This window comes from Gorilla gorilla, chromosome 21 (assembly GCF_029281585.2).
Source record: "Gorilla gorilla gorilla isolate KB3781 chromosome 21, NHGRI_mGorGor1-v2.1_pri, whole genome shotgun sequence".
In the NCBI taxonomy this organism is placed as follows: Eukaryota; Metazoa; Chordata; class Mammalia; order Primates; family Hominidae; genus Gorilla; species Gorilla gorilla.
In genome coordinates, this window is record NC_073245.2 from 28,219,540 (window position 1) to 28,228,815 (window position 9,276).

At 43.0% G+C, this 9,276-nt stretch overlaps 1 pseudogene; it reads left to right on the forward strand.

The window, feature by feature from the left end:
• The first annotated feature begins 207 nt into the window (after positions 1–207).
• On the forward strand, positions 208–4,196 carry LOC101128841 (gamma-glutamylcyclotransferase-like; annotated as a pseudogene).
• The last annotated feature ends 5,080 nt before the right edge of the window (positions 4,197–9,276 follow it).

The following is a 9,276-nucleotide window of genomic DNA, read 5'->3' on the forward strand; positions in this document are numbered from 1 at the left end:
CATCAGGTTTCCCTAAACATCCAAGGGCATACTGGGCTCCTTAAATGACCTCACCCAACTATGATGTGGCATGAGGTGAAACAGTTTCCCAAAAGAACGCTTGTGCCTGCAGACCAGAATTGTCACACCTGAAGTTGTTTATTTGAGCAGCCTTGTCATTGGGTTTTCCAAAGCAGGCTTTGTACAGTGGCCACACCCTGGTCTTGCATGATACTTGAATTTGGAAGATTCCTGGTAGACGTAGAAACGGCCCAGACTGCCTGTTCAGAGCTAAGCATCATGGTAGGTTAAGGTACATTCTCTCCTAGTACACCTTGAGTTACCTAATAAAATAATCCAGAGCAGCCAGGCGTGGTGGCTCACACCTATAATCCCAGCACTTTGGGAGGCCAAGGTGGGTGGATCACGAGGTCAGGAGATCAAGACCACCCTGGCCAACACAGTGAAACCCCGTCTCTACTAAAAATACAAAAATTAGAGGGTGTGGTGGTGAGTGCCTGTAGTCCCAGCTACTGGGGAGGCTGAGGCAGGAGAATTGCTTGAATCCGGGAGGCACAGGTTGCAGTGAGCTGAGATCACGCCACTGTACCCCAGCCTGGTGACAGAGTGAGACTCCGTCAAAAAAAAAAAAAAAAAAGATCCACAGCTGAGCCTCCAAGAAGTAGACTGGGGGTTGCATTTTCTTCATCTGACATTTGAAACTGCCAGTGAAGTAAGGAAGGGCAGCTCTCTTCCACAAGCACACATTACCTCTCTATGTCTATCTTGTAGTGGAGACCTCAAATGTGTCTGTCTTGGTAAGAATTCAGGAAGCAGTAGAGCTAGGTACCTGTGGTAGATATCACTAGAAACTTCAATTTCAACAACGTGGTGAGTAGGATATAAGCTGTTGAGGTTCTGTGGCCATATCCCCACCCAAATCTCATTTTGAATTGTAGCTCTGACAATTCCCATGTGTCATGGAACGGACCTGGTGGGAGGTAATTGAATCACAAGGGCAGGTCGTTCCCATACTGTTCTTGTGATAGTGAATAAGTCTCACGCGATCTGATGGTTTTATAAAGAGGAGTTCCCTTACACAAGCGCTCTCTTTGCCTGCCTCCATGTAAGACGTGACTTTGCTCCTCCTTCATCTTCTGCCATGACTGTGACGCCTCCCCACCCATGTGGAACTGTGACCCAGTTAAACTTCTTTCCTTTATAAATTACCCACGCTCGAGTGTGTCTTTATCAGCAGTGTGAGAAAGGACTAATACAGCAGTTAACATGAACAACTCATACTCCAGAACATTCCACCCTAGATTTTCAGAGTAAAATCCAAGAGAACAGTGGAATCATAAGGGTGGGAGAGAAGTTCATGGGGCAGGAGGGGACCAAGACTGGTACAGTATATTTCATGGTTATATTTCTACAAGGATTACACTGGGGCTCCTCTTCCTTAGTACTGACCTTAACCGTTCAGATCATGATTAAAACATTTCTTATCATCCCAAGGCCTATGGATTTGGGAGCCCCACAACAGTGTAAAGCCCTGAGTTAACAAAATATCATCATTTATAAAAGCTCTAAACTAGGCACAGCAACCGTATTTTTTTGGTTTTGTTTTTTTTAATCCAGATTCAGAAATTAGAAGCCTCTTTTTAAAATTGAAATGGGCCCAAGTGGTTAAGTCATGTTACTTGGCTCATGTGCCTATTGTTCTTGCTATGAAAGCTAGCAACTTGTGGCAATGAGCATAAAGCTTTTTTTTTTTTTCCAATAGCTTTACTGAGATACAATTTATGAGCCATAAAGTTTACCCATTTTAAGTGTAGAAGTCAATGGTTTCAAGTGTATTTATGGAGTCATGCAACCATCACTGTCATTCAATTTCAGAATGTTTTCTTCCCTCCATGAACCCACTAGCAGATTCGCAGTCACTCCTCATGACCACCCCAACCCACTCGGGTAATAGGGAGCCTTTGACTAGCCATTCACTCCATTCCCAAACAGTTTTTCATTCAAGGGCAGTGTAATTTTCACAGCATTGAACAAAACTTTCACCAGAAAGAGACAGAGGCAAAGCACCAGGCTGAGCTCCTCAGAGAAACTTGCTCTTTTGGTTACACTTACTTCATCCAGCAGCTGCTCAATCACAGAGACTCTCCCTGCCCCTGGCAGTCCAACTTCCCTCAGCAGGAGTCTGTTTTCAGGCTGCAGGGCTACAGAATGTGGTCATTCCCCCCACCTTAAAATACTCACATAAAGCAAATGCGTCCTCTCTGTGTAAATTCTGAGCCACGGGGGCAGGCAAATGTGAGTGGGTATATGTGTGCGCATGTGTGCATGGGAGTGTGTATGTGTACATGTGTGTGGTCGCCAACAGTTTGCAGCACAAACATTCACATTGAATGTAAATCTTGCTGGTCTCCAAAGCCCTGACCTGGGGAAAGTTACCATACTGATGTTGTTTTACATTATTAATGACAGGGATGCAATGAGAAACCTCAGAAAAATCCAGAAATATCTGAAAGCTCAAACCCCACAGTAGTGTTATGAATATTTGTAGGCAAGGCACTCAGTTCTACAACTTATTTTGCACACTTCTTATAATTCATATAATGCATTCAATATCAACTTATGGGTCCACATGTCAGCTTGATTATGCTGAAGAGCAAGTGAACCTCTGAACCCAACTTTTTGTTCAGAAGGAAAAGCTCATCCAAGTTCTTCCTGTACTTGAGGAGCCAACTACCACTATCTTTTTGAAACTTGACAAGTGGTAATTTGTCCAGGGATTTAGCTATCAAGCCATCAAATCACAGAAGCAGTATCAGCCAAATGATGCCATAAACTGTTCTTTTTGATCATAAGAAAGACTGGGTTTCAGATAATTATCATGTAATGTATACACTACATGTTTTGTTTCAGTAGCTCAGCTGCAATTCCTAATGGAGCTTTAAAAAATTGATACATCATGGCCTGGTGAGGTGGCTCACACCATAATCCCAACACTTTGGGGGGCTGAAGTGGGGGATTGCTTGAACTCAGTCATTGGAGACCAGCCTGCACAACATAGCGAGACATCATCTCTACTAAAAGTAAAAAATAATTGGCCAGATGTGATGGCATGCACCTGTAGTCCCAGCTACTTAGGAGGCCAAGGCAGGAGGATCTCTTGAGCCCAGGAGATCAAGCCTGCAGTGATCTATGATCACACCACTGCACTCCAGCCTGGGCAACAGAGCAAGACTCTATCTCAAAAAAAAAAAATTCATTACATCAGGTAGCTGATTTCTAGAGCAAACAAAAAGTTTAGGGGGCCCACAGAGTGCTATGGCCACGTGTGTCAGACTGTCACTCTCCATCACCCTCTCTGTGTGCTCCTATGACTCTCTAAGGGGCCAGCTTGACCCCAGCCCTGGACAGGGCCCACAAGGAGTCATAAGACAAGATGGAATTGGTGGCAGAGGTTCCAGTGAACCCAGATGGACCCATTGCACTCTAGCCTGGGCCACAGAGTGAGACCTGTCTCAAAAAAAAAGATTGTTGTTGAGGCCGAACACAGTGGCTCACGCCTGTAATCCCCCCACTTTGAGAGGTCAAGGTGGGAGGATCACTTGAGGCCAGGAGTTTGAGACCAGCATGGGCAACATAGTGGAGCCCCATCTCTACAAAAATTTTAAAATTGCCCAAAACCCAAGGTGGCAGCGTGGCCATCACTGGCCGGGATCACGGGCACAGTGCTGCGCTCTGTGGTGGCTCCTCACAGCCCTGCTCCAGACTCCCGTGCAGGCGTCTAGTGGGACACGGCAAACTCAGGCTGCAAGGACATCCGGGCCCAGATGAGGAGAGTTTTCTGTGCTTCCCCTACGACAGCAACCTGCTGACTGAGAGATCCACCTCCAAAACCCCTCGGTGGTGTTCTTCTACATGGCCCGCCTGCAGGCAAGAAGTGATGGAATTTATGTTGTCATGGAAGTTAATGTTTCAACTCAAGAAGTAAGAGAAATAACCTATCGACATTATCTAATGACAAATTACAAGAGTGTTTCCTATCCCCACAGTATAAAAAGGTTATTTGCATAGGTGCAAAAGAAAATGGTTTGCCACTGGAGTACAAAAAGAAGTTAAAAGCTGTGGGACCGAATGATCGTACAGGAAAGGTCTCAGAAGAAATTGAAGACATCATCAAAAAGGAATCACGAACTCATTAGAACATAACAGAATATATCTAAGGATATTCCATGTACTAATGTAAAATACCATTTGAAAACAGGGATCTGGAGGATCTCCATGTTTGATCCATCTTCAACAGTGCTCTGAAGAAATATCGCACGTGGGTGATTCTTGTTTTCAGACTATAAAAATAAACTGGTTTAGGAGTTAAGCAATGTTATAAAAGAGGGTGATTACCTAGCACTTTGGGAGGCCAAGGTGGGTGGATCACTTGAGGTTAGCAGTTCGAGACCAGCCTGGCCAACATGGTGAAACTCTATCTCTACGAAAAATACAAAAATTAGCCAGGTGTGGTGGCGCATGCCTGTAATCCCAGCTACTCAGGAGTCTGAGGCAGGAAAATCGCTTGAGGCAGAGGTTGCAGTGAGTCGAGATCGTACCACTGCACTCCAGCCTGTGTGACAGAGAGAGACTCTGTCTCAAAAACAAAAAACAAAAAAACGGAAACAAAAACAAAAACAGAGGACGATGAGGCCCTGGAATGTGTGACAAATGCATGTGAGTACCCCTTCGGTAAACACTTGAAGCTATTATTCTCTTGAGTTGATCTTCAGTGTTTCCTTGTTCTGGCAAAGGATAGATTTGCAGCTTGCTTGATGATGATACTGGTGAATTGCTCTGATGGTGCTGGTAAATTGCTCTGCTCTGGGTTTTAAAAAAATCAGCTTAACGAGAGTAAGTAATCTGCAGACAATTGACAATAACATTTTGAAACTGGAAAGATGGTATACTGTTTTTAGAGGAATAAATCTATTTGTGGTTAAAAAAATAAATAAAATTAGCCAGGTGTGATGGTGGCGTGCATCTGTACTCCCACGTACTCAGGAGGCTAAGGTGGGAGGATGGCTTGAGCCCAGGAATTCACAGCTGCAATGAGCTATGAATGCACCACTGCATTCCAGCCTGAATGACAGAGGGAGACTCTGTGTCTAAAAAAAACCCCCAAAAGCCAAAACAAAATAAAAAAAATGTTTGTTGAATGCATAATAACTTTTGATACTTTCCCTCAAAATGCAAGTTAGGAAATGAAGACACAGAACATCCCTCCCTCTGTTTCTCCTGAGTGCATTCAGTGCATCCCCTCAGTCTATCCTGTGCATCTGATTTATTTGAGAAGCTCTGCTCTGGGTGGCCCCACTGAAGACAGAGCATTTACCCCACTCAGAGTTTTCAAAAAGTTTTCATATGCACTTTCCCATTTGATATTCACACCCTCCCTGTGAGGGCCCATGTATCTATCCCCATCTCATAGACATTCATTGGACCTTGCTGGGAACATAGCCAGGAACCAACAAATGTTAATTACTCTTATTTTTCATGTCTTCTTTCCCATGTCTTCAATTGCCAAGCTACATTAATTAAACTTTTGCCTGTGACACTTTGTGCAATGAAACAAAGGCTGTAAATATAAATCAATTAATATTTGTTAGACACTTACAGGCTTGCAATGCCCCAGCCACCATATAATAGATACCAATCAGTAAATAAATAAATAAATAAATAAGGAAGAAAGGGCAGCTTTTGCTTATGGAAGAATTATAATTAATATGTGTAGAAGGAATGAGGAAAATAGAAAATCACTGAGAAAAGCACAGTAATAATTGTTGGACTCACCAATGAATTCTAAAAGTATTCAGCAAAAGTTTGAGGAAAAACAGGATATTTGCAGACTCAAGTGTGTTCCCCAAAATGTTTATTAATTACAAAGAGAAATATAGTAATTTCAGAGCAGACAAATCCAAGCAGATCAGGGAGACATGACTACAAAATTTAGTTTACTTTATATAAAACAAATAGGTTAAAGAAATATCAGCAAACATTTTTGTCAGTTTTTCCCCAAATCAGATGTTTCACAGATGTGCCATCTGATTGTAGGGAGCACTTATAAGCCCCAAAAATATTGTACCAATGAGGTGAGTGATAATTCCCATTCTTACTGAATTTCTTCTTGCCTGCAGGCTGGCTTCTCTAAGGTTTAGCCAGTTTTTTATTTTATGCTGTGTAACTTCTCCTTTACATAGATTATATGGAAACATCTCTATACAGTGAAGAATCATAAATTCCTGTTTCAGTAAACTCCAAATTAATAACTTCTAAAGATTTTATTTACCTGACAATTGAATATAATTCAGCCTGATGTTGACTTCATAAACATCATCATGGATAGTAGAGAAAACATGCTATCAGAGAAATTAAACTGTTTTCACAATCCCGGGTTTGAAGCTCACTGACCTGAGCAATTGCCTAGAAAATCTGAGAGTCTAAATTTTAAATTTAATCAAATATTTTATGAAACCATAAGAACGCAAGAAAAAGGGGATACTGAGGAGCAAAAATCAAATGAAACAAAAAAAAAGCAAATAGCAAAATAGCAGCAACTCAAACTATATTAATAATCACATCAAATATAAATGGACTAAATACTTTAGTCAAAAGGCAGAGATTATCAAACTAGTTATAAAAGTAAGAGCTAACTATATACTGTCTATTAGAGATGCAATTTAAAGTTAACCAACCCACATGGCTGAATGTCCTTACTTGGGAAAGAATATCCTAGAATGGCCACATCTTGGGAACTGAGGGACACATTATCAAAATTGAGCAGATTTCTGTAAAAGTAAAGGGATTCAAGGGAAGGGGACCTACACTTTACCTCTTGATGGGAGGAGAATCAAAAAATTTGTGGCCATTGAAAAAAACTGTTACAAGGGTAAAACTACCTATGTATACATTGATTATGAGGATTAGAATTGAACATAATGCATGTATTGGACATATGAACGAGAGGTTACTAGTACAATTATTATGGCTGTTAAAATAGTGAATGATTGGAATGCAGTCTGGTCAGGTTGTTTTTTTAGCTTTAACCATCAGAACTTCAATATCATGTGGCATCTCAGCAGGAGATGTTCAGTAGCTTATTACCTTGGGTCAGGTGCCCCAGAAGCAGACTCTTAATTGCGGAGTTGAATGTAAGCTACTCATTAAGGACATGCTCACAGGAAGGCTGATGTGGAAGTAGGGATGGGCAAAGCAAATGTATGCTTTCAGGCAAAGTCCTGTGGCTCCAGCGTGATCCTACAGGGGAACTCAGGAGTGTGAGTTATGCCTCAGAGTTTCCCTGACTCCAGGCAAAGGAACTGGGCTGTCACACGCCTGCATCCTTCAGACTTTGGCCATGGACTGCCCCAGATAGAGGATATAAACTCACAGGCACTTCCAGCAACGTGAGTGTGGAAAAAGTGGCTCCAGTAGCCCGAGAAAAGACTTCCAAGAAGAGTCTCTGGTGCGAGTCATGGGGTGCACACTCAAGGGAGTACAGACAAAACAGTTAAAGGGATCTGCAAGGGTCTGGCCAGAGCCCTGGCAGTGTCTACTGCACTTATTAATATTTATTATGCTGAATAGACATTAGGTTGGAGACTCTCAGCTAACACCCAGCTTGCCTGCTACAGGGCAGGGTCTTCTTTCATGTTTGTTAGGAAAGAAATCTAACATCTTGACAGGCCACCATGTGTGAGGCCACACAATAAACAATTTAAAAAACACGACCTCATTCACTCTTTAGACGGCCTTAGGAAGAGAGTTTCATAGCCTTCTTTGAAGGATGAAGAATGCTGTAGAGAGACTTAGGATCTTGCCCAACGTCAAGTAGATAATAAATGGTGAAGCTGAGATTTGTACGCGTGTGTGTCTGGCTCCCTGGCTGTTTCCTGAGAACTTGCTTGGGAAATAGAAAACCTTTATGAAATCCTCAGAGACCCTGAAAATTGTCTTCTCAAAATAATTTTACAACAAACTACAGTGAACCTATGTCCATTGCTGCTGTATTCATTTTCTAGAGCTGCCGTAACAAAATATCAAACAACAAACTGGGTGGCCTAAAACAATGGAAATTTGTTTTCTCACAGTTCTGGAGGCCAGGAGTCCAAAACCCAAGGTGTTGGCACAGCCGTGCTCCCTCTGAGGGTGCTAGGGAAGGAACTGCTCCAGGCCTCTCTCCCGGCTTCTGGAAGCCTTAGTCTTTCTGGGGCAGTAGCTGCTTCATGCGATCCTCTGTAATCACGCAGCGTTCTCCCTGTGTCTCCACACCATTGCCCTCTGCATGTATGTTCAAATTTGCCTATTTTATAAGGGTACCAGTGACCCCATCTTAACTTAGCTAAATCTGCAAAGATTCTATTTCCAAGTAAGCTCACAATCTGAGATACTAGAGATAGGATTTCAACATATGTTTTTTGAGGAATACAATTCAACCCATAACAGCTGCCCACAAGAGACCATGTCTCTAAATAAGTAAACACAACAACAAAACAATGCTTTCTTTACAGAAATCTCTCTCAGTGGCTGGGAAGACAGTATACCAAAACCCCAGGTTTAACTTGATTTGATGGGTGATCCTAGGAATTTTTGTTCTTGGTATGCAACTTCCTATTGGCTAATAGGACCCAAAAAAAATCCATTTCAGGGACTCAGAGGGTAGGCGGTGCCTGTGTATCAGCCTGGCCTTATGCCCCCTCGGAGCCCCAGGCTGACTCATGGCAGGGTTCTCTCAGCTCAGCCCTCGTGCTTTCTTTGTTTCTCTTGTTGTTGAGCACAGCCTGGTTTTCCTGCCGGCTCCCACAGGGAGTGTGCCCTGTCCCACATCTCTGACGAGCTGACAATACAGAGCTGCAGGCTGGAGCCCCTGAGGACTGAGAGTATACTGACCCCTAACTTCTTCACCCTTGTCTGCAAGAAAAGAAAGCCTCTGAGCTGCAGGGTGGCAGGTCCTGGCTGTGTCATGATTCTGGAATCACAGATGTTTTTCTTGGCTGAATGTCAGGGCCAAACTATCCAGGGAACACTGGTGGGGCAGGGAAAAAAAAGAAGAAAGCCCTAAGTTTGTTTTCTTTGCTGTCTTTTTCATCAAGATTTAAACAGTGTCAAGGCTAAGACTGAGCAGATCTAGGGACAAACAGCAGCAACCACCATCTGGAAAATCAGCGGGCAAGGTGCTCTGGCTAGGCCAGCAGGCACAGCAGCCCTTCGGAGGTGGTGACATTTGACTCTCGGCAT